Genomic DNA, 26,233 nt, shown 5'->3' on the forward strand with positions numbered 1-26,233 from the left:
TGTAATGACTCTGTTTCGAGGTATATACGAAACCTTATCTCTGATAATACTGATGATATTGAGGAAGGAAAATGTGAACTGCAATTAAGGGTCAGAAACTCCAATTCCAATAGGATTGTATTCTATAAAACTGTTAACCCAGATTTAGTCGTTCATGACATTTATACAAACCGATTAAGTCTTAATGAAATAGAACGTGTATCATGGACAAAAATGCGGTTAAGTGCTCATTCATTGGCAGTTGAGACAGGCCGGTGGAACAGAAGAGGTAGAGGCCGTCTGCCAATGGAAGAGAGGTTGTGTTCATGCAGTGGTGTGCAGACAGAGACTCATGTCATTGAAAATTGTCCACTTTCGTTACAGATCAGGCAGACGTATAACGTTACCACAGCTTTAGACTTGCTATTAACCAGAACTGATTATGATGTAGTATGTAAAATTGTACATGAGCTTCTTTCTTTGTATTGAATGTGACATTGTGAAAAAAATTAATAATAGTTGGGGAAAATACAAACCATTTCCACATATAACAAGCTTGGGTTATAAATGTTTTAAAGTAACTCTCATTATCAATTCCCTTTTGTCATAATGTCTGATATTCTGCCCCAGTACTGTACTATAATGATTTCCCTTATATTCACTGTAAAGATTAAATTTTTCTTAAATAGGTTTACATATTTTGCCAGCAACAAATTCATTTATTTTCATAACAGAAAGTCATGAATAGAAGCATTATTTATAGTTTTAAGGGGTATGTATATATTTTTGTTTGGTCCTACCAACTGTCTTAACAATATTTGTTTTTGCAGCACGCCCTACTCTCTGTAGGGTTTGAAGGTGTAACCAGAGTTTGGGTCAATAGGTTCCTTCATCAAGAAAAGAAAAAAAGAACAGATACGGCAGACATTTATGTTGACAGAAGTTCCCAATTGTAAGGGAAGTTTACTCGAGACCACTGTATGTACAGTGTATAGGAACAGAGTATCTGTCTAGTACTGCTCATAACAATTATGAATGTGGTTGATGGCCTGTTACCAGTGTGTAGTGGTGTGTGTGTCTGCTCTGTATTCATTTTACACTGCCTGTGAACTGTAAGTACTATCATGTGTTTGACTGAATAACACCACAACCAATGTATTATAAGGCCATTGGCGATTTCTCGTGTTGTTGACAAAATTTTTGAGACATTGTTATTGTGGGCCTGCAGTAGACCTGCACAGCAGCGTATGCGGCTGAACTGTTCAAAGAAAAAATTGTAAGTGACTTTGCAGCTTGGTGGTGAACTGGATATTGAAGGGACAGTATTGATTCAGGGGAAAGTATGGTAGCACAGTATTTTCACAGATCTATATTTTCTTATGAGTAATGTCTAGTTTGTTTGTTATTTGTGGAGCTGGAGTGTAAAGGACTGATAATTTTGCCCTAAATTTGGTTATTGGAACTGACAGATAAATACTTAAAAATAAATATTTTTTCTCTTGCTTATACAATATGCAAAAGGGATGCTAATTTTTCATTTGATTGATTATTCTAATTGATATGATATTCCTAACAGTTTTCTGCAAATAAATTTTCTTGGTTTTTATGTATACCGTACAGCCTTTAATTTCAGAAACCTCCCACCACGGGCCCCCCAACTCAGCCACTGTTTTTTAATCTTTCAAATAACTTATAATAATCCCTTTCACCTAATGTTCTTATACTTATGATCAGCAAGCTGGAGAAGCAAAGGTTCAAGTCAGGATCTAGCTGGGTCCCCTTGCCCATTATAAATCAAGGGGTGGTGCCCAGTGCTTTGAACTGTTACTTAGGTTTTTGGGTATTCCACCGTTGTATGTTTGTTGTGTAGTGAACGTCGGGTTGTGGTCGGCATTCGGATACTAGGCAGTTTGGGTGCTACCGTTGGCCACAGTCCGCAAACCACTACAACATTATTATAATGTAGTTACAGGAACTTGTTGATGGCGTATTAGTTAGATTTGTTTTGCTTTTAGTTTTAGTACAATATATGTGTAATTGAAATTAATTTAGTTTGTTTAAGAGATTGTACAAAATCTATTGTATTTAATTTTGTAATTTGGACCAAATATTCTTTTGTAAAATTCAGATTATTTTGTATTGTGGTCAATAAATATATCTATCTATCTATCTATCTATCTATCTATGTGTCTGTATATGTATACCAGTATGTGTACACATATGTATATGTCTATGTATATATTATGCATGTTTGTGTATGAATGCCTGTCTGTGTATAAGTATGTATATGTCTTTTTTATATATTTATATATAGATGTGTTTTACATATACGAATAGTTTTGCTTATGTATTTATATAGATAAGGCTACCGTGTTTTCATATAAATAAACTCTACTGAAAGTCAAAAACGAATTTACCCGCCACCAGAAATGACCCTTTTTTTGGGCTTAGGCCATGTCGTGCTGATGGAAGTTCCTTCATTTGTAGCTTCCTAAGTTATATGTGACTACAGTGATATATCCCAGAGAATTTACCGAAGGTATCCAGAATTCTAACTCCTGGAGCGAGTATCCCTTAAATTTCTCCAAGGGATATCACGTAAGGACGTATCTTGACACATCTCATAGCTATTTAGACCCCGAATAGCCTTTCACTTCGAGAGGGAAAGTGGCAAGAAAATAAGAGAGTCGTTCAAGAGGTAAAACTACTCGACTCTCCTAATGTACTGTAAATAGTTCGGCCATCCGCCACCGCACGACGCCACCAAACCATTCTTTCGTTTGTAGATTTGCTGACCAGTTTTCCCTGTGTTATCTCGCTATTTTCGAAGCTTTTTCTGCTTAGTTATGGACTCCCCAGCTTCATCAGCTTCTGGGAAGTTAAGTAATATCTTTGAATTGTGTAAATGTAACCTCTTGCCAGTTTTGCTTTTCGATTGATATCGTAATTAACATAACAAGAGCTGTTGCCGGCCGGACGGCATCATGATGCGATCATTCTTTTGTTCATTTAGTTAGCAAGAACGATATTCCCGGCATCCTCGCTTTAATAACTTTGGCTATTTAGTATTTTAGCTAGGGATTTTTATATTATGTCATTGTTGTCGTGAATTTGGCTATAATTTTGAGCCTCACGAGTGCTAGGCTTCTAGCCTAGGCACTTTCACACCTCATGCATGATATAACCTTCCTGGTAAAGTTGTATTGAAGCTCAGGCAATATTTTATACAATTAAGATATTACTATTTCCTTTCCTCTTCCATAATAGTATACCAGAGTTACGTAGAACGTTTCTCTAAGCTCCCTAGCTTAATAGCTTTAGTGCTTTAGTATACTTTATATGTCCCCATTACTGTACTCTTGTATTGTCTTTAGAGGTAAGATAGATATCATTGCCCCTTTCAGTCAATACTATCTCTATGAGATATAAGAGTAATTCCCTTTCCCTCTGATTAGCCTAGGCTATCCTCAGTTAATTTACTGTAACCTATGGTTGGGTAAATTTTCTGGGGCGTTTCGTTTCCCTCTCCTTTTCTCTGAGCTGGCAACTGAGTAGCTTGTCAGCATTGAGTTTGGAGTTGGGGACAGGACATCAGAGTAAGTCTGTGTTTGGCATCTGGCTACCTGGATTTATACCGGCAACTGAGTAGCTTGTCGGTATTCCAGTAGGGCTAGTTGCTGTTCAGGAGGCTTGCCTCCCTAGATCTCGTAGAGGTTATTGTTGCACAATTTCCTCTTTATGATCTAGCAGACAGTCCTGTATTGGGGGTTCTTAACGGGAGGATAGGTTTCTTCCCTGTTTTGATCTCTGGTACGAGATTCTGTTCTCTTGAGTTCGTTTTTGGACGTTTTCTCATTGCCTAACCCAACCTGGGGAATTGACTTCCCTTTGTTGAGGCTTATACGAGGACAGAATCCTTCAGGTTAAGTAATGCCTTAGGGTATTGCTTTACTTATGGACTATTCACCCCTTCCCCACTATCTCTTTCGTGTTTAATGACCAAACACCCTTGTGGCCCTGGTTCTACATAGGCTCCTCTGGACGTCTGTAGACCTGGCATGAGTTTTTCTGTCAGTGCCTGGTTAGGTTACTGACAGATAACCTCATATCTTTGAGTGTTCCTTAGAGTCCTCCCTTGGACTGCCTTCCATATTCCTTGAGATGGGATATGGTTGAGTGGAAGCCCGAATTGATTTCCCTCTTCCACTGGTACACTCTTTCAGGATGTAGACGACATAGCTGATTCTTTGCCGTCTCCTATCCTTACCTTTCTCTCTTACTGTCTATCATGGGCTATAGTCGGCAGTTAATTCTGCCGACGATTTGGGTTGGTTAGGCTACAGTTCGCTGTAATCTCTTATCTCGGACATCGTTAATCGATGGCCGTTGGTGAGTTTGATAGGCCTGTCTGCCGGCAACTGAGTAGCTTGTCGGCATCTAGCCAATGCCTTCCACCCATAGTGTTTATTTAATAGCCAGCAGTGGTCGGCAGGCCCGGCAGATGCCGGCCTGCTGGCATATGCTGATATGCCCATCATGCCGACAATGTCGGCAGGTCGACACTATATTCATATTTTATTTACGGTGGCTGCCGGCAGGCTTGGTAGACACCTGCCTGCCGGCATTTACCGACTGGCCCTTCATGCCGACGATGTCGGCGGGGCCGGCAGTGTCGGCGGGATCTGCAGTGTCGGCAGGGCAGACAGGGCAGACAGGGCCGGCAGCATACTGCCGCCGCCAACTGCTGTATCCAGAAAAATATGATAAAATTTTTCCAACCTACAAGTGGTTCTTGAGCAGCCATTTGTGAGACCATCATAGAGAGATGATTCTCTCTTATTTTAATGGTTATGTCCATTAAATTTATCCAATGTATTGAACATTATAAGAGGATGTGTCAAGGGGACACTATATATCTTGGATATTCCCTCTGTTATTTAATTCCTTGTGAATTTCATGGTTCAATACGGGAAGGGGTCATAGCAAATGGCTGGATGGGAAACACATGTGGGTGTCTTTCCTACTATAGCTTACCCTATCCAAGCTAAATATAATAAATGTATTATGTTAAAATTTGAGAATTTCACAGAAAACTCATTTGCTTTTCTTTTCTTTATAGGAGGAGCATCCCGAGTACGGGAACAACTTTTGTAGGGTCCGCAGCAAGGACTTCTACGGACATGGCGTGTGTAGGTCTCACGCCCGCTGTTCTGTCACCAAAGGGGCCCTCAAGTACTGGGACCCAGAGGTATGTACTGTGTGTGACAAGTTGGTTAAGGACGCTTTTGATGATCAAAAGTCTGCGGAGTCTAGGGATGCAGCGAGGATTACGCTGCGGAAATGGGTTAAAGGTTTTCAAAAGAATACCTCGAGCCCATACCTTCCTAATGCTAGGATGAGGGACCGTCTCTTCCCCGGAGCTCATGACGATTCCGTCATTCCCCAGACCAAACCTTCGATCCCCTTGGTGCAACTCCCGGTTCAGAAACCTGGAGATCCTGACGTGGCGGATGCTTTGGAAAGCGTCCACCTGGACGACAATATGTCTGTCGTTTCCGAGGAGACAGAAGAATCTCCTCGTAAAAGTCAGAACAGGAGGCAGTTGTTCCTCCTACTAACGAGGTTGAGAATGCTGAAGCGGTGTCGGTTTCTTCAGCAGCTGTGGTGGAACCAGCACCCTCAACCTCTTCGCAACCGCCTCATCTGGAGGCACTTGCGACCACCTTGCAATCTCTGATGTCGATGGTGTACGACTTGCAGAAGAGGTCCTCCGAGAAAGAGACTACTTTCCGGTCAGAGATCGAACAATTAGTTTCCTCGAGCTTAGCCCCGAAGAAACTAAATGTGAAGGACCTCCCTGTGTTCTCCGATGTTAACCCGTGGAGGTACGCGGAGCACATGCCTATGTCAGCAGGCAAGATTTTCCTTTCGGAGAAACTGGGTACCGTCCCAGTGGAAGTAGTAGAGTTCTGGCCCAGCAGGGCATCCTACCCGGATTGTTATGTCCGGCTCAGAACTGAACCGGCATCCAAAGAAAAAGAGACGGAGCCCAAGGAAGTAATTGTCCTTGAGCTCGCTAAAGCACAGGCTTTGTTTTCCACAAAGCTAAAGGAGAGGGCATTCACTAGCTCAAAGGTGCCGGCATTAAGCAAAAAACATCCGTCGTTTATTGCTGACCCTCAACGTGCTTTTCCCTTTATGGATAAAGGGTTTAAAACAGCTCTGAAGGCCGTAAGGGCAGGAAAGCCCTGCCCCACACTGGAAGAAAGCAAGCCTTTCTCCCTTGCTTTCCCTTCAGATGACAAGGACTGGAAGGACTTTCACGTTACCTTCTCAGTCTGGAAGCTGGAGGCCGATATCGCTGGACGTCAGTTCAACGAGGACCTCCCAAAGCTGTCAGAGTTTCTCTTGAAGAGAGAACATGAGACGAAGGAGCGCTTGGCAGCGTCCATGTCTTTACAAACGGGGCTAGAAACGATGGCTAGCATCCCTGATTCTCCAGATATGTATATGGTCTTTGCCAAGGCACACTTGGCTACGGTTACAAAGGACCTATACAACTTTATCAGAGCCAGGACGGCTTGTCGGGAGTTCGTGTTTGCTTCTGCCTCTGTGAAACACGAACCTAGGAAGCTGATAGCTTCTAATATCTGGGGAAAAGACCTCTTTCCTAGTGATGTGGTGAAGGAGGTCATTGACAAGGCTGCTTCGGAGAATAGGAATCTCCTCTCTAAATGGGGCTTGTCCTCCAAGAGAAAATCTTCTGCTGACGGGTCCCCAGCCGAAGAACAAGTCGAAGCGGCCTCGCCTGTCCTCTCAGCCAAGACAGCAACAGCTTCCCATGGCCACGGTGCTCCAGACGGTGGCACAACCTACCACCACCTTTTAACTGGTGCCCCAAACACTGGCGACTCAGTCACCAGTTTTCACCCCAGCTTATGAAAGGCAAGTCGGCTTCTTCTAAGCCAAAGTTTAGGGGATCCTTTCGAGGCTCCTCTAGACGCCCCTTCAGAGGAAGAGGCAACAAAGGTGGTCGTGGCCCAGGTGGAAAGTCTTCCACCCAGCACTCAAAGTGAGATGCTGCCGGTAGGAGGGAGACTTCTACACTTTCAGGATCGGTGGACCTTCGATCCTTGGGCCCACAGCCTGATCAAGATAGGACTGGGGTGGGGTTGGAACTCAACTCCACCAAGCTTTCCTCAATTCTTCCAGACTTCAACCCCAGTTCTGGAAGAATACGTTCAGGAACTACTGGACAAGAGAGTGATAAGGAAAGCAAAGTCCATCAAATTCCAAGGAAGGCTATGCCGTGTTCCGAAGAAGGATTCGGAAAAGCTCAGAGTCATTCTGGACTAATCACCACTCAACAAGTTCATTGTGAACTACAAGTTCAGAATGCTGACGCTTCAGCACATAAGGACCCTTCTGCCCAAATGGGCATTCACAGTCTCCATAGACATGACGGACGCATACTGGCATGTGCCAATCAACCGTCAAGTTTCCCCCTACCTGGGATTCAAGCTCCAGAAAAGAAAATACGTTTTCAGAGCCATGCCTTTCGGTTTGAATATTGCTCCAAGAATATTCACAAAGCTTGCAAATGCAGTTGTTCGACAACTACGCCTCAAAGGGGTTCAGGTGATGGCCTACCTGAACGACTGGCTGGTGTGGGCAGCATCCAAAGAAGAATGCTTGCAAGCCTCCAGAAAAGTGATCCAATTCCTAGAGTACCTCGGGTTCAAGATCAACCTGAAAAAGTTTCGGCTGTCTCCAGCTCAAAAATTCCAGTGGTTGGGAATCCACTGGGACTTCCAGTCACATTGCCTCTCCTTGCCAAAGGCAAAGAGAAAGGAGATTGCAGGGGCCGTCAAAAAATCTGCTTCGGTCACGAAAGATTTCAAGAAGACAACAGGAGAGAGTGTTGGGGTCTCTCCAGTTTGCCTCTTTGACGGACCCACTTTTGAGAGCACAATTAAAAAATGCCTCAGGGATCTGGAGAAAATACGCTTACAACGATCGAAGAGATCTACTAAGACCGTTACCAAATCGTCTGCGATCGATTCTCAAGCCATGGTCGGAGACAAAGAACTTAAGAAGGAAAGTATCCTTGCAACCACCTCCTCCTACAGTCACCGTCCACACGGATGCTTCGAAGGAAGGATGGGGGGGTCATTCTCATCTTCGGAGAGTGCAAGGAACTTGGTCTCCCCTGTTCAAGACCTTCCACATCAACTATCTGGAAGCCATGGCAGTGTTTCTTTCCCTGAAAAAACTGAAACTTCGCCGATCAATCCACATTCGCCTGGTCCTAGACAGCGAAGTAGTGATGAGATGCATAAATCGTCAAGGTTCAAGATCACCTCGGCTGAATCAGTTGATAATAGCCATCCTTCATCTGTCCAAGAAGATGAAATGGCACTTATCAGCAGTCCACCTTCAAGGATTCCGCAATGTGACGGCGGACGCTCTATCCAGGTTCAACCCGATAGAGTCCGAATGGTTCCTAGACGCAGGATCATTCTCCTTCATATTGAGCAAAGTCCCAGGATTGCAAGTAGATCTCTTTGCAATGAGCGACAACAAGAAGTTAGTCCGGTACGTAGCCCCGTACGAGAATCCTCTAGCGGAAGCGACGGACGCGATGTCTTTAGATTGGAACAGATGGTCCAGGATTTACCTGTTCCCACCCACCAACCAGTTGTTGAAAGCCCTCGTCAAATTGAGATCCTTTCGCGGGAGGGCAGCGATAGTGGCCCACAAGTGGCCAGGCAGTGTCTGGTTTCCATTGATAACAGAACTATGCCTGAAGCTGATCCCGTTGCTGGAACCAGTTCTGACTCGGCTAGTACAGAAATCGACTGTCTACGCTTCATCAGAGAAAACCCAGAACCTTCATCTCATGATTTTCTCGCCTTAGCGGTCAAGAAAGGGTTTGGGATTTCCGAAGACAGCATTAATTTCTTAGAAGAATATAAGTCAAAGTCAACAAGAAGACAATACGAATATTCCTGGAAGAAATGGGTGGCCTTTGTTAAGGCGAAGAAACCTCAAGAGATTTCTACGGATTTCTGCCTGTCCTTTTTCATCCATCTTCACGGACAAGGACTAGCGGCTAATACGATCACGACGTGTAAATCTGCCTTAGCTAGACCGATTCTATATGCCTTCCAAGTGGAATTTTCAAGCGAAATCTTCAACAAGATTCCGAAAGCCTGCGCAAAACTTCGGCCTGCAGCTCCTCCAAAGCCTATTTCATGGTCTTTGGATAAGGTTCTTCATCTGGCCTCTACCTTGAACAATGAAGATTGCTCGCTGAAAGACTTGACTCAGAAAGTGATATTTTTATTTGCACTAGCCTCAGGAGCCAGAGTCAGTGAAATAGTGGCCCTCTCGAGGGATGATGGCCACATTCAGTTTACACCGAACGGAGAACTAAATCTCTTTCCGGATCCGACTTTTCTCGCCAAGAATGAGCTATCCACTAAAAGATGGGGTCCCTGGAGAATCTGCGCTCTGAAGGAAGAAGCATCCCTCTGTCCAGTGGAATGCCTAAAGGTCTATCTTCGTAGAACTTCAGACTTTGGGGGAGGTCAGCTTTTTAGGGGAGAAACTTCGGGTGCGACGTTATCCTTGAAACAGATAAGGGCGAAAATCACTTACTTTATTCGCAGAGAGGATCCTGACAGCACACCCGCAGGTCATGATCCGAGGAAGGTTGCCTCGTCTCTTAACTTCTTTCAAACTATGTCGTTTGATAACCTACGTGCTTATACTGGTTGGAAGTCTTCCAGAGTCTTTTTTAAGCACTATGCGAAGCAATTGAAAGAAATAAAATTTCATGTGGTGGCTGCAGGCAGTGTAATAAAGCCTGTAGTTTGATTACTGCGAAGGACAGTGCACTAATTGGGAATGTTAGTGAAGGGTGTGCATGATAGATTTAGGTATATCATGATGTTTTTTAGTGTTGACATAAACATTATAAACTGTCTTCCATAGTTAAGTGAACTTAAAAGCATAATATTTTGACATGAGTGCCAGCATATTTATGCAAATGTCTTTTAGTAATAACATATATATTGAAATTTCCTAATTTCACGGAGTGGCATTGTTTTCTCTTTCAGATAAAACTTTTTTACCTTGTTATTACTGTTATGCTTGTTATGTCTATGTCTAGCATAAACATTTTGCTTTATCATAACTTCTGTGTTTCTTGTAAATAAACTATAGAAGGAATCTTTGCGTCTCTCTGGCCTTAAGATTATACATTATATTCAGAGTATTTTTTATCCTCTTATGGACTATGTGGGACAGAGTTTCCCTTACCATGCAATCAGGTAAGTTTGGTTGTGCTATGTTTGTCTACTTATTACGTTTCCTACGTGAACATAAACTTGTCTGTCTGATCCAGACCTGGGAGGTACAGTACTCTATTCAGAACTCTAGTACAAACTACGCTTTACGCATATACGACACGATATACTTTCTGCCTGCTTGTTTTTCTTTGAACTCACAATCTCGGGTTTTTTCCTAGAGTCTATACAGACTTTTCCCTGTAGGGGGCAGGAAGCACTGGCATACGGTATGCTCAGTTGATTGATGTATTACGGTAACATCAAGTGCCTTTGGTCTTGGTGACCGGTTAGGAAATAGTCAATTCGAGATAAGGGCACTATTAAATCCACAGATACATTATTGCTCTGGTAAACTTTCATCAGCACAACATGGCCTAAGCTCAAAAAACGGATTTTGAGCGAAGCGAAAAATCTATTTATGGGTGAAAGAGTCACGTCGTCCTGATGGACCCACCCTCCTTTAGTAAAAGGATGTTAATCCCTCCCTTTTGGTACTGTATCTGTAAAACTTACAAAGCTTCGGAGAATGGTTTGGTGGCGCCGTGCGGTGGCAGATGGCCGAACTATTTACAGTACATTAGGAGAGTCGAGTAGTTTTACCTCTTGAACGACTCTCTTTATTTTCTTGCCACTTTCCCTCTCGAAGTGAAAGGCTATTCGGGGTCTAAATAGCTATGAGATGTGTCAAGATACGTCCTTACGCGATATCCCTTGGAGAAATTTAAGGGATACTCGCTCCAGGAGTTAGAATTCTGGATACCTTCGGTAAATTCTCTGGGATATATCACTGTAGTCACATATAACTTAGGAAGCTACTAATGAAGGAACTTCCATCTGGACGACATGGCTCTTTCACCCAAAAATAGATTTTTCGCTTCGCTCAAAATCCGTTTTGTCAGGTGTCTAATAAGGTTGGATCTCCGCCCAGTTAACACCTGACCTCAGCCCAGGTAGCTGGTAAGGGAGTGTCATTGTTCTTTAATTCTCTATATGTATGTTCGTACGTTTACTTTCCCTATAAAATGTAAAGAAACCTCTCTCAATAAATCAGTCCTCTGAAGAAGTATCACGAAACTAGTCAGGACTTAATCGCATATTTCGTATTTTAATTTTCCCTGTGGTTCTTCTGCATCTGAGCATCAAGTTTTCCTGTGATTTTTACGCATATAGATAGATATAGATATATAGATATAGATATATAGATAGATATATATATATACATATATATATGCAGATGCAGAAGAACCACAGGGAAAATGAAAATACGAAATATACGATTAAGTCCTGACTAGTTTCGTGATACTTCTTCAGAGGACTGATTTATTGAGAGGTTTCTTTACATTTTATAAGGAAAGTAAACGCATACATATATATATATATATATATATATATATATATATATATATATATATATATATATATATATATATATATATATATATATATATATATTTGTAATCAGCCCTTATTACTTAAGGGTTTCCAATAAAAGATGATTTGCCACATTTTATAATTGGAACATCTATATACATTATACGAAAAATATTAGTACAGTGGTACCTCTACATACGAATTTAATCCGTTCCACAACCGACTTCGGATGTAGAAACGAATTTTCCCATAAGAATACATTGAAATAGGATTAATCCGTGGTTAACTGCCAAAAACCTATGATAACTCCTTAATAAATTACTACACATAATTACACATGACAATATGCACTCTAAATTAGATAATAGACGTGTAAAAAAGAATAATTATCAAGAAATAATAAATAAGAAACGGGTTTTTAACGTCACTTTACCTTAGAAAGTCCAGCGTAGGTGTTGGTCTTGCTACGCAGAGAGGAGACGGACGGGCGGCGAGGAGGTAGAGAGGTTGACTACAATAAACGTACACTACCGTAACTTATTCTAGCTTACACTAAGTGAACTTATTTATTTTTTTTATTCTATATTTTATATTTTTTTTTACATTTTCTTTTTTTCTTTTTGATGATTAATTTTAATCACTTTCACTCTACACTTAAAATTGATTGGATTTTTTTCTCTTCAATCTTTGCCGTTTTCTTTGTTTTACTTTCTTTCGCTTCACTCGTTGCCGTTTTCTTTGAACCACTTCCTTCCTCTTCATCACGAGTTCGCTTCGTAGTTTTTTTTAAAGAAGCTATCGACAGAAAGTTGCTTGGTACAGCTTTTCAGAATGTTTCGAAAATAAGTTAGGGAAACATCATCAAACTGCGCAACTACACGACAAACCTGCAATTTCTTTGGTTGGTATTTGTCGATGAATTCGACCACGTTTTGATATTTTCCTAACACCTCTTTTATTTGCGCCGAACCTAACACATGTTCTACCTCCTCGATCCCTTCCTTGTCATCACTCATGTGCTCAGACATAGCATGGAGTTCCTTGAGCTCCTCTGTAGTAAGTTCGTCGTGATGTTCTTTTGCAAGTTCACTCACACGGACGCCACGCTCATGCTTTTCAATAATTCCTTGCTTTACTTCTAAAGAAAGCATTTCCTTATTCCTTTTCTCACCACTACCACTTCCACTTGCGAAACTAAGCCTTTTAGGACCCATGATTTACGTAAAATACCGTAAAAGGATGAACGTAAAAAACCACGAGTAAAACACAGTTAATAGCAGAACGCACAGGGCACAACCACACGAAGCCGACGAGAATAGAGGAATGTCCCAAGCCACGCTAATTGAGGGTCCCTCCGAGGTAGAAATGCTGCCTTCTATCGGCGGAAATAAAAAATACATCCGGCGCTATGACTACCATCTACGTGCACGGGTATTGTTTGCTTCGGGTGTCGAAAAAAAATTCGGGTGTAGAGTAGAAACGTGTTCGAATTGTACTTTGCATGTCAAAAAATTCGGATACAACCGGTACGACGAAAATTGCTTACTTCGTGTGTCGAAATAAAATTCGGGTGTAGAGTCGAAAAATTGCTCGAATTTTACTTCGGATGTAGATACTTTCGTGTGTAGAGGTTCCACTGTATTCCCAAAAACGAACAAGTACACAACGATACAAAGAATCGTGAGACTATATTGATTGTCATGAATACTGTACTACGTAGTGTAAAATTAACTGTACGCTAATTTTCTTTAATCTCTGCAAAAAGATTATCAAAAGAAAATATACTAAAAGGACAAATATTTTTGTAAAATAACATATTCCTTTTTATATAATAAAACTTAAATACTTTGGTTTTTAGGAAACATTTACTTTTCATAAATAACGATACCAAGAAATTTGTAATACTGTATCGATTGACTGAGAACTGCGTAGCGTAAATTAAACTGAATGCTAGTTTAGTTAATCTTTGAAAATAGATCGAAGATTATCTAAACAAAGTATACTAAAAGGAAAAAAATTTTCTTAAAATAACATAATCCTTTTATCTTATAAAACTTAAATACTTTGTAAGATAGTATTCACTTATCATTCTTAGGTAGAAAGAGAAAGAAATTACAAGTCATACTATAGCTTACGTCATATGACTGGGACGTCATAGAGTAGGCGGGGTGTTTACCTACCACCATCATGTTTTTTGTTAGTTTACAGTAGGCTGAAAAAACTTCTAATCCTACTTTTTAAGCTATAAACATAGCGATCAAATACCAAACAAAACCAAAAAAAGCGAATGCCAATAACCAATTTAGGAGTACATCACCAAGATAATGGCCAAAATTCAGGTTAATAACGAGTGAATATCCGACGATGTTGCCTGCGTGAGCAGCAGAGAAAATCTGAGGAGACATTGAATAGTTTTAAGTACCGTCGCGTGAGGGTTCACTGGTGGTACACCTGGCTACTCAATCTGCGATTGCCACGAGTTTTGAATTTCTGCCGTGACATCAGGGACTTAAGCTATATATATATATATATATCCACCGGGTAAGTCAGATGTTTAAAACTTGTTTGTTCACCTGAAAGTGGAGTACACCAACTGGAATTACAGTATTAATTCTTTTTCAAATGAATGATTAAAAAGACAAGAAATGAAAATGTATGGGTTCAACTATTCCTACGCTTGTTCATCTGGTTAGTTAACAAAATGAACCAGTCCATTTCCTCAAATTGCATTAAATACATATAAAACTTGTCCACTTTGGTAAATTTTCCCTTACCATCTCCCCACTGTTTTGAGGTCTAAAGTTAGTCAATTAAACAAAAATTCTGGCGACATTATAAAGGTGGCGAGTTACAGTATCCTGTAATTGGGTCTACCAAAAACCAATTACTTTAATCTATCAATGGGAAATTAATTCAAAATTTAAAAAACAAAAACATGATAGCAATTACCCCGTTCCAATGCAGTCTTATGATGGACATTAACTACTGGCTTGCTACAATTTGTCAAATTTTCCAAGTCTTTTAATCTCTTGTCTAAACAAAACAGTTGGGTAACCTCATTTCTCAACCACAAAAACACCTGGTAATAAGGAAGACTTGTTTCACAACTCCCACATAGCCACAGAATTAATTTCAAGATGAGAGTCTGTATATGCATACAATATGAACACTTCCAAGTGCTATCATCATGTACTGTATATGAAAGTACAGAACCCAATCCTTTACCCATTGATAAAAAAAAGGTATTACCAACTTCACTTTTTCCCAGCCAAGAAGAAGAGTACTACTGTGCTACAAAGAAATGTGAGACACTCTGTTCAAAATAAAAAACTAGCCTAAGACTTGCATTCAGATATTTGAAATATCACCCCATGCCCAGTTACATTATATTCCAACAAAAATCATGTGACAAAAAAACAAAAAGATAATTCTATTAATTCATGTAGACGCTTGGGAGTTCTCTTACTCAAGGGTACACTCAGGTACACTATTCTACAGGTAATGTTTAACCATTTCCATTCCTCACAGAGCCATCTTTTTCTATTAGAGCCCTTTGAGCTTATAGCATCCTGCCTTTCTAACTACGGTTATAGCTTAGCTAGTAATATTAATAATTATATAAAGTTGGACTAATGGTCAAGGCTACATAAAACTTCATATCTTGATGAAGAAGACATGAACATCAGTTATTGACAGAAAATATAAAAATAGGCCTAGTTGGGGAATTAACAACTAAAGACAGATTATCAAATAAAAATATAATAAAATCATTGCAAGTCTTAAATGCTAATAAAAACAATTGTCTGGTGTCCCTATTAACAACCCCTAACCTAACCTACCTTATAGGAACTTTGAGCCTTATGTAAGCACATTATCTAAATAATAGGGTAAAGTATTACTGTAGTACAATGTTCCTAATGAAGTAAATAATAATGGGAGCCTTTGTATAACAGCAGCCAGTTCCTCCCACTTACATAAAAAATGAAAATTTTCTTTCCATTTTCTAGTTGTTCATAAGACGAGGCCACTGTATTACAAAAACTGTATCTGTTGTTCTGCAAAACCTCTACACAAGAACACCACCTAATTTACACTTTCCCACCTAACCTATCCAACAAGACGTGTACTCAATTACAGGGGGCGGGAGCCCAAATGCCCACCTACAACGTTCCCTTACACTGTCGTACTCTTAGCTTATGGCGTGATTGATTTATAACCCATTTCACCCTAGCAAAATAAGGAAGTTATGGGGCATGGCGCTCATCATACATACAGGTGGCCACTATCAAACATACACCTCTAAGAATGGCTTCTGGGGCATATAGAGCTACTTTGAATTATTCTGATACAAATTATTGGGCAAATTCTGTATTTTCAAATTATAGCAGTATTAAAATTCTATTCTATAAGTTATGACAGTAAAACAACATTTTAATAGGGAAACAAACACATGAGCACCACCAGATCTAAGGATCTCCACCTAACCTATGATTTGTATCCTTACCTACTTACCTACCAGGGTCCCCTTTGAACACTGCTACCCCTTTCAAGTGATTTATCCTTCGCTTACCATAAGCATAAGTCGCAACCTTGTGTTTGCTTACCGAAAGGTTTCACTCATAAAATTGGGTTTTCCGGATGTATTTCCCTGTTTAACCGTATATAAAACTTGAATAATACGGATTTCCAACGATTACCGTCATCAAAATACCATACTACATGGAAGTAAATAATATCCCGCTCTAAGATTAAGTTGATCTTACTACACTATCACTCTTCCTCCATTGCAACATGAAGATTATCAAATTAACACCATATATATTGAAATTTAGCTTTGGAAAAGACGCTCTAGATGCAGACCACCCTAACCTAACTTGGCCAGGCAACAACCACAGTAGATAGATAGCGTGAAAGCAATTCTTAATATCAACAGAAAAAAGCAACACGAAAACTAACCAGAATAATTGAAAACCATACTTTGATATACCAATTAAGATTTAAAATTAAAGAGGTGGTTTGTCCAAACTACTTCTAGGCTACTCCCAATAACGAAAATAGCAACGGATAGCCAGAAGGGAAAAAAGGTACCTTCCTCCTTCAAATATTTATATAATAGGTCTTAACAAAAATGAAAATAGGTTCAACTGACATTAAAATATTCAACCAAAGTAAATGACACAAACAAAATATTTATTCCCTTGCCGAAAACGTGTTACAACAACTCTTGACAAGACAGGAAGGAAAATCTCGTTCAGCAAAGAATAGATTTATCGTTTATTTTTAGAAAAATCAATGATTCATGGGATATCCATCAACTTATATGTAGCACCGGTATACTTACATCAATTGCACAGAAGAATGTTGATCTAAACTATCAAATATCGTAATTATAGCCGAAAACGAAACATTTCGTTAGGGGTTAGGCGAGGCAAGATGTTACCCTAGTCTGAGATGGTTCCCTAAGGAAAGGTTTAGGCTGAACAATCTTCTTCTTGACTGATTTATAAGTATTCTTCAAACACAGTCTGTTCATTACATACAATTTATTTATTGATGTTTGCCTTAATTGCTATTTTCAATAATGCACGAGTTTCCTAAGTACATTCAACTGCATTATTATCGAAACAAAAATTTGGAAGACACCTCCATACTAATATCTAATATAACCAGAAATTGAATTAATGCATTTTCCCCTAGTAAGACACATATCCTTATAAAGATAATTCTGTAACCTCATAACAATAACTTCCGGGCAATCGCCTATAAATTACATTCTATTCGTATATGCGCCATGAATAAAATTACAACAATAATTGAGATAGATAAATTGACTTTGTATATGATAGTGATGCAATTGTTTCTCTTAAGTGCTAGTGTATATACTCTAATTATATAGAAAAAAAATTCAATGAACTGAAGTTTGGATCAAAACTAATATACTATTAAATTAGTGGTACAGGCATTATATGGTGTTCATTGAGTAAATTTGCTAGGGAAATAGTCTCACATTAATAATTTTAGTACTTCTGCAACCATTATTAGGTAATGCTCTCCTCTTGAGATGATAAAGACATAACTATAAAAGTTGGTTAATTAGAATTGATGCTTACCACAAAACTATAGAGAGTAGAGGAAGTTACAAAATTGTGTACAATATCTGCATTACTAGATCTACAGTGATAGTGATAATGACTGATAAAATGAAATTAAAACTGATGGCATATATTGATATGACAGCCCGAAAAATTTATGAGTATATTTAGGATTTGTGTTAGTTAATTTATTAATGATTTGTACCCCAGAAGATGAGTGTATTTATATTTTACCTTTTTATTATAGTGTTCTATATGTAGTGAAGGGTCAAGTTGGGAAGCCTGTATAGGCCTACATTTTATCCAATAGTTTATAAAAATTGCTATGCTTGAGCAGCAACGTTATTTGTATTCAGTAGTTTTGTAAGAGCAAGGTACAGTAGCGTGAAATATGAAAATAAGAGCTTGTAGAATGGAAAAAAATACAGGTCCCTTGTAACCATAACATCAGCCAGTGGGTCTGCTCAGCATTTTTTCTACCATGCTTCATTTTCTTCCCTTTCGTTATTATTATTATGTATGTAGTATAGACAAACATCTAACTTTAGAGTTTTACATTGTGGAACAAAAAAAAAATTTCCACACTTACCAATATGTATACATACAGTATGCCCTCCAAATTTGTAAGAATAAAATCTTCACCCAGCCTACAGCTCTGTCTCTTCAAGCATAGCGTCTGATGCCATTCTCATACCTAACGCGGTGCCCTGCAGGCATTGCGTCACCTATTAAGCAGGCTCCCATGACCAGGCTGCTATGATACAATCTCCCCATTTGAAAAGTTATCATCACTTGGTATTAGAAAATAAAGTGGCTCCTTCAATATCTTCATCACTGGAGGATTCGGAACTTGGGCTCTCCTCATCTAATCGGTTATCAGTATCCGAGTTCTCTTCTTCTATAAAATATCAAATTTTTCCTAAAGAAATGTGCCAACTCTTTAGTGAACTCATTATGAAAAATCAATAGTTTGAATTATTATGAAAAACACTTGAGGTTTACTGAAAAGAAAATGTAATCATTATGGTGTTAAGCTCTTGACTGAAAAATACTGCTAGGCAGCTTGTTACTTTCCATTTACAACTTTTCCATGTTGAGCGTGTTACCAAATGATGTTCCTACATTTTTTATGTGAGTAAACGTATTATTACGGGAATGACAGCTTGGCATATACATTAAAAGTCATAAACGTAATATTACTGTTATTACCAGCTATGCTACAACCCTAGTTGGAAAAGCAAGATGCTATAAGCCTAAGGGCTTCAACAGGGAAAAAGAGCCTAGTGAGGAAAGGAGATAAGGAAATAAATAATGAACAATTAAAATAAAACATTTTAAAAATATTAACAATAATAGGACAATTAAACAGATTTTTCATATATAAACTATAAAAACACCCATGTCAGCCTGATCAACATACACATTTGCCGCAAGTTTGAACTTTGAAGTTCTAGTGATTCAACTACCTGATAAGGAAGATCATTATACAACTTGATCACAGCTGGAATAAATCTTCCAAAGTAGGCATACTGTGTAGTATTGAACCCCATGATGGAGAAGGCCTGACTGTTAGAATTATCTGCATGCCTAGTATTATGAACAGGATGGAACTGTCCAGGAAAATTTGAATGTAAAAGATGGTCAGAATTATACAAATCACATGCAGCATGCATAATGAACTAATTAAATGACGGGACCAAAGATTAATATCTAGATCAGGAATAACGGATTTTGAGCAAAGCGAAAAATCTATTTTTGGGTGAGATGGCCATGTCGTCCTGATGGAAGGTTCCTTCAGTAGCTTCCTTAGGGTATATATGACTACAGTAGATATTCCCAGAGAATTAAGCTAAAGGTTTCACAGAATTCTAACTTCTGGCGCGAGTACCCTAAAGGTTTCCCTCTAGGATATCGTATATCAACAGGGGCCACATGCATTAACACGCCACATGGCTATCTGCACCCCACATAGCGTTTATGCTTCGAGGGGGAAAGGTGGCGAGATAACCGAGGAGCCGCTCCAAAGTTATCCTCCTTCGCTACTGTTACGGTACTCGCAACATAAACAAACGGCGGCCATAGCTGTCCGCCATACTGTTTGACATCACGTCCGTCCTCATTCCAAAGTCCAGCTTTCTACCAGCCTCTGCGATACAGTATAGCAGGAAGGGGCCTGAGAGGCTGAACTGGAACAGTCGGGCTGGTCCATCAGGACGATATGGCCATCTCACTCAAAAATAGATTTTTCGCTTCGCTCAAAATCCGTTTTTTGGGCTCAAGCCATGTCGTCCTGATGGAAGTGTACCAGAGAATTAATGTATCGTGGATTTTTCCCCCATTTCAAGTGCATTCTACTTTGAACAATATTCCTGTGGTCTGGTGACCGTAGAGACCGTGACATCTCCGTTAAATGTCACTACCAGTGGCATTACAATGACCTGGCTTCCAGCCCCCCTGGCAGGGAAGTCCTGTTTTGGACAAGAGGAACATCTCGAAGTAACCTGACGAAGATAGACTCACCTGGATGAAGAGATCGTGCCGGACTTGAAGACAGATTGGAAGGTTAAATATTTGTGTAGGAACAATATTATACCACTAGGTGAGTGTATATTAGACAGTAGGTATATTAAATATAAATAACCATAGAAATAGGGGCAAATAAAACTATAACAGCAATTTATTTTTATATGAAAAATAGGAGCGAAATAAGATGCGTATGGTAAATAAAATAAATATTTTATTTGGAAAATTGCATGGAATTATAGAAAATTATTTACAGCAATAATATTGGATAACAGACATAGATTTCCAGTAAAGACGGTGATGTGGAATCTGAAAGGGAAAATATTTTGCCTTTAAACACAAGTTCCCGGGAGAACGCCAGTCTTTAAAATCACTATACACTTTATGTCCAAGAACACGTGGCACACGTGTAAGAATCTATGTCACTTCACCTTGATGAAGAACAGTCTATTAATGACACTAAGTGTCCCTTGAAATCACTATGTATCGCACTGGGTCAACACAGGCACCCGTTTGAGTTAAAGTCCCGAAAAAACTCACTGTTCTACGCAGCACTAAACAGCAGGTTTCATTACACTACCTGCTGCTACCACGAATCTCTTGATTTCGTGCACCTGCTTCACATAGTGTTTGAAGAACACTCTAGATGACCTCCAGCCTGTGAAGGATCAGAGGCTTTCGAAATTCATTCCTTGGAAAAAGTTCAGGGAAGAGGCGACTTTCTTAGGGTCATGACCTGCGGGTGTACTGTCAGGATCCGCTCTGCGAATAAAGTAGGTGATTTTCACTCTTAGTTGTTTTAGTGACAGGTCACTACCCGAAGTTTCTCCTTTAAAGAGTTGTCCTCCACCGAAGTCTGAAGTTCTTTGAAGATAGACCTTAAGGCTCTCCACTGGGCATAGAGAGACATCTTCCTTCAGGGGGCAGATTCTCCAAGGGCCCCATCTTTAGGTGGGAAGTTCGTTTTTAGCAAGAAACGTGGGGTCGGGGAAGAGGGTAAGTTCTCCTGTGTCGGCGAACTGTATCTGGCCATCTTCTCTTGGTAATGCGACTATTTCACTGACTCGGGCTCCCGAGGTGAGAGCAGAAAGGAAGATTACTTTTTGAGTCAAGTCTTTCAGAGGGCAAGATTCGTTGTCCAGGGTAGAGGCAAAATGGAGCACCTTATCCAGGGACCAGGTGATGGGTCTTGGTGGAGGTGCTGGACGGAGTCTAGCACACACCTTCGGGAGTTTATTGAAGATTTCGTTGGACAAATCTATTTGGAAGGCGTACAGTAGTGGTCTAGTCAAGGCCGATTTGCAAGAGGAAATCGTATTTGGCTGCTAAGCCTTGTCCATGAAGGTGAATAAAGAAGGACATGCAAAAATATATGGAGATTTCCGTAGGGTTTTTTGCCTTGACGAAGGATACCCACTTCTTCCAGGATGATTCATATTGCCTTCTGGTAGACTTTGTTTTGTATTCCTCTAGGAAATCTAAACTTTTCTTCGAGATCCCAAACCTTTTCTTCACGGCTAGGGAGAGAAAATCATGAGATGAAGGTCTTTGACTTTCTTTGATGAAGCGAAGACAGTCGACTTCTGCACCTATTGGGAGAGAACTGGGCCCGGCAGGGGGATCAGCTTGGGCTGTAGCTCCAGGACTAGGGGAAACCAGTTGCTCCAAGGCCACTCGGGAGCCACTAAGGCTGCTGTCCTTTTGAAGGTTCTCAGTTTGGAGAGGACTTTCAGCAGAAGGTTGGGTGGAGGGAACAGGTAAATCTTGGATCATCTGTTCCAGTCCAGGGACATGGCGTCCACTGCTTCCGCCTTGGGGTCCTCGTAAGGGGCCACATATCGAGGAAGTTGCTTGTTGTCGCTCGTTGCGAAGAGATCGATCTATAGTTCCGGGACTTGACGAGAGATGAAGGAGAATGATCTTGCGGCTAGGGACCATTCCGACTCTATGGGGCTTGTCCTTGATAGAGCGTCCGCCGTCACATTGCGGAATCCTTGTAGGTGAACTGCAGACAAGTGCCATTTCTTCCTGTCTGCTAGGCGGAAGATGGGTAATAGCACCTGGTTAATGTGGGGCGATCTCGACCCCTGACGGTTGAGACATCTGTCTAATACCGAGCTGTCCAGAGTCAGACGAATGTGTATCGAGGGACACCGGGATAATTTCTTCAGGGTGAGAAGAACCGCCATAGCCTCCAAGATGATGATGTGAAACGTCTTGAATAGGGGAGACCATGTTCCTTGAACCTGTCGTTGATGGGAGTGACCCCCCCAACCCTCCAGAGAGGCGTCCGTGTGGATGTTGATCGATGGAGGTGGAGGTTGAAGAGGGATGGATCTTTTCAAGTTCCTTGCTTCTGACCACGGTCTTAGAAGTGAGCGAAGCCTGTTCGGTAGGGGTCTCTTGAGATCTCTTCGAGTGATGGATGCGTTTCGTCTCCAGACTCCTGAGGCATCCTTTAGCTGTGCTCGTACCACTGGGTTTGTCACTGAGGCGAACTGTAGGGAGCCGAGTACTTGCTCCTGCTGTCGTCTTGAAATCCGTTTGGATTTGAGAAGTCTTTTGACAGACCTGGCTATTTCTTTCCTTTTCTTCAGCGGGATGGAAAGGCTGAAGATTCCAATGGATTCCTAACCATTGGAACTTCTGAGCTGGAGCGAGGCGAGATTTCTTGATGTTTATCTTGAAACCCAGATGTTCCAGGAACTGGGTCACTTTGCTGCAAGCTCTCAAACATTCTCCTGGCGATGTCGACCAGACCAACCAGTCGTCGAGGTAAGCCATCACTTGGACGCCCTGAAGGCGTAGCTGGTGGATGATTGTGTCTGCTAGCTTGGTGAAGATTCCCGGAGCCACGTTGAGCCCGAAGGGCATAGCTCTGAAGGCGTAGCTTCTTCTTTGGAGCCGGAATCCTAGGTAGGAAGAAGCGTGGTGGTTCATTGGGATGTGCCAGTAGGCGTCCGCCAGGTCTATTGAGACCGTGTAGGCCTTGTGAGGCAGTAGGGCTCTTATTTGTTGAAGAGTCAGCATCTTGAATTTGTTGTTCGCAGTGAACTTGTTGAGGGGGGACAAGTCGAGAATGACTCTGAGTTTGTCTGAGTTCTTGGGAACACAAAACAGTCTTCCCTGGAACCTTGTGGACTTTACCCTCTTGATCACCTTCTTGTTTAAGAGTTCTAGGACATATTCTTCCAAGACGGGGGTTGATGGCTGAAAGAATTGGTTGAAGGTTGGAAGCGGTTGCATCCAGCTCCAACCTAGTCCCTTCTTTATGATGCTGTGTACCCAAGGATCGAAGGTCCAGCGATCCTGAAAATGGCGGAGTCTTCCTCCTACCGGAAGCACTTTATTGCTTCTGGTTTCCCGAGGGCTTGCCACCTCGGCCGTTAGCTTCCTTTCCTCCTCTGCCCTTGGAGGGACGGCGAGAGGAGTCTCTGCCGGACCCTCTACCTCTGGGACGGAAGGTAGTGGATTGTCGTTCATAGGCAGGGGTGAAGATCGGTGATTGCGACACCACCGGCTGAGGGACCAACTGAAAGGTCTGTTGTGGTTGTGCAACCACTTGGGGAGTAGCGAGAGCCGGAAACTGGCGTTTCAGTTGACGCTGCTGGGGCTTTGGTTTTGAAGATTTCCACTTAGGCTGAGGGCCTTCGTCCTGAGAGTCTATACCCATCTGTCCCCTGTCCTACAACTCCTCCTTAGGGTGGAGTGATAGGGCTACCTTGAGTCCCTGTGTGCAGTCCGCTCTGGTACATATACCCTTCATAGTGTCCTATGGGGTTAGCCACTGGATGCGTTTTGTCCGCAGGGGTTCTCCCCCTCTTGGGTGTTCCCTAGCCCTCCCTTGGGCTACCCTGGCTCCCAGCCGCCTGCGGCCCCTGCCACTGGATGATAGGGCTAGCCTCTATCATGGGTACACCCATTCAGGTGGGATGCCTTCGGGTTCGTGTCAGTACCCCTACATCCCTCCTTCTGTCTCTTTCTCTGTCCTGGTGCCGGTCCCTTGCCGCCTCCACTGTCGGTGATACCGACCTCCCCCCTTGGTGACACATTCCTTGCCCCCCGGGCCGTCAGTCCTCCGTGTGCCGGAGGGCTACCGCCTCCCGTCGGCGTACAGCCGATGGCCTTCCCTCTTACCTCACTAGCTTCGGTCGTCCGTCCATCGGTCCGGCCCCCGGAGTGCCGGCATCCACTGCCGGCAGTCCGGTTCTGCTATAACCCATCCTTGTCCCTGTCACCAAGCTGGTAACCTTCGGCTGCCGGAACCGCCGCTTCCCGCCGTTGTGCCGGCGGCCGCCATCCTGGCATTACTCCTGACTTCTATATTTGTCTTCCCTAATGCCAGAAACTCTGCTGGAGCGGCATCCGGCGTGCCGTCGGTCTGCCGGAGCCTTCCGGAGGCGTCAAAGCGACCTGCACCCCTTCTCCTAGCTATCAACTCATGCTGATAGCCCTACATTGCAACCAGATGGTTTGACTACATAAATAGATAGGTATTGTCTTACCGTTCTATTAATAACCATGCTGTCTTCTTGCATATTCCAAATTTCCAGCATTCTGTGTGTATCCTAGCACGGCTGGTTGCCGGAAACCGTTACCCTATGGGATCGTCTACATTCCCAATTCTATGGTCTGAGTGGTCTCAGTCCCAGTTTTATATCCTTGGCAATTCCTACTAGAATTCCCCCTGCCTCCCTGGCAATCTATGAAGAATTCTGCCCTGTGCCCTTGGTCACAAACAAATTGCCTATGGATAAGGTTACGGTAACCAGCCGGGCGGGTTACACGGAGTATGTGTCTATCTCCTTTATTTCCGCCCACTCTCAAAAACATCACAATGTTTATATCACTTAAAATTAAGTTAAAGATTAATCCTTTAATATTTAACATTAGAATATAAGTCATTCTTATGACTCCCCCATACTCATGTTCTCTTTCTCTTACAGGAGGAGTACGTGAAGTGCGACCACGGCTTCTGTGGAGTGAAGCGCCCGCACTTCTATGGGCACACGGCGTGTAGGACGCTCGCCACTTGCGGCAACAAGAAAGGCGATCTGAAGTTTTGGGACCCGCAGAACTGTACGGTCTGCCAGGACCGCCTGGTCGAGGCGTTCAATAATCCTCCCTCAGCGGAGGTTAGGGACGCTTCTCGAGAGAAGCTACGCAAGTGGGTGCGTGGCTTCCAGAAGAACGCCACTGGACCATACCTTGCCTCCGAGGACTTGAGGGCCTTGCTTTTCCCGAAGGCATCCCCAGACTCTGTGGTCCCCAAGGATGAGATCCCCACCGTCCAGATAACGGTGGAACCCGATGTAATCATGGCTCAGTCCATGCACGAGTGCCGCCTGGATACCGACAACGCGGAACGTATGTCGGAAGTGTCGAAGAACACAGAGAGGAACCTCATGGCCGAAGAACTGGACTATGAGGAAGACCAAGTGGAATACACCGAGTCGGAGCAAGAGGTCGCTCCGCCTTCCACCCCCACACCGACTCCTACACTGACGGATGTATCACTCCCGTCTACCTCCGCTACGCTGGACCCCATCCCATCCAGTGCCCAGGAGATGTTCCAAATGCTCGAAGCTCTCATGGACAAGAAACTCCGTGAGACGCACGAATACATCAGGACCATGGGAAGTTCAAAGCAGCTGAAACGGATTTCGGTTAAGGACCTCCCGGCATGCTCGGACGCCAACCCCTGGAGGTATGCCGAGCACATGCCAATCACAACGGGCAAGATCTTCAGTGAGAAGGTCGGCTCGGTTGCCCTGGAAGAAGCGGAATTCTTCCCGAGTTTTGAGGCTTATCTGGACTGTTACGTCCGACTTCGATCCGAACCTGCCTCTAAAGAGGAGACTGAACCGAAGGAGGTGATCGTGTTCGATCTCCCGAAGGCCCAGGCTATGCTGGCCA

The sequence above is a fragment of the Palaemon carinicauda genome, chromosome 4, assembly GCF_036898095.1.
Source record: "Palaemon carinicauda isolate YSFRI2023 chromosome 4, ASM3689809v2, whole genome shotgun sequence".
NCBI classification, from domain to species: Eukaryota; Metazoa; Arthropoda; class Malacostraca; order Decapoda; family Palaemonidae; genus Palaemon; species Palaemon carinicauda.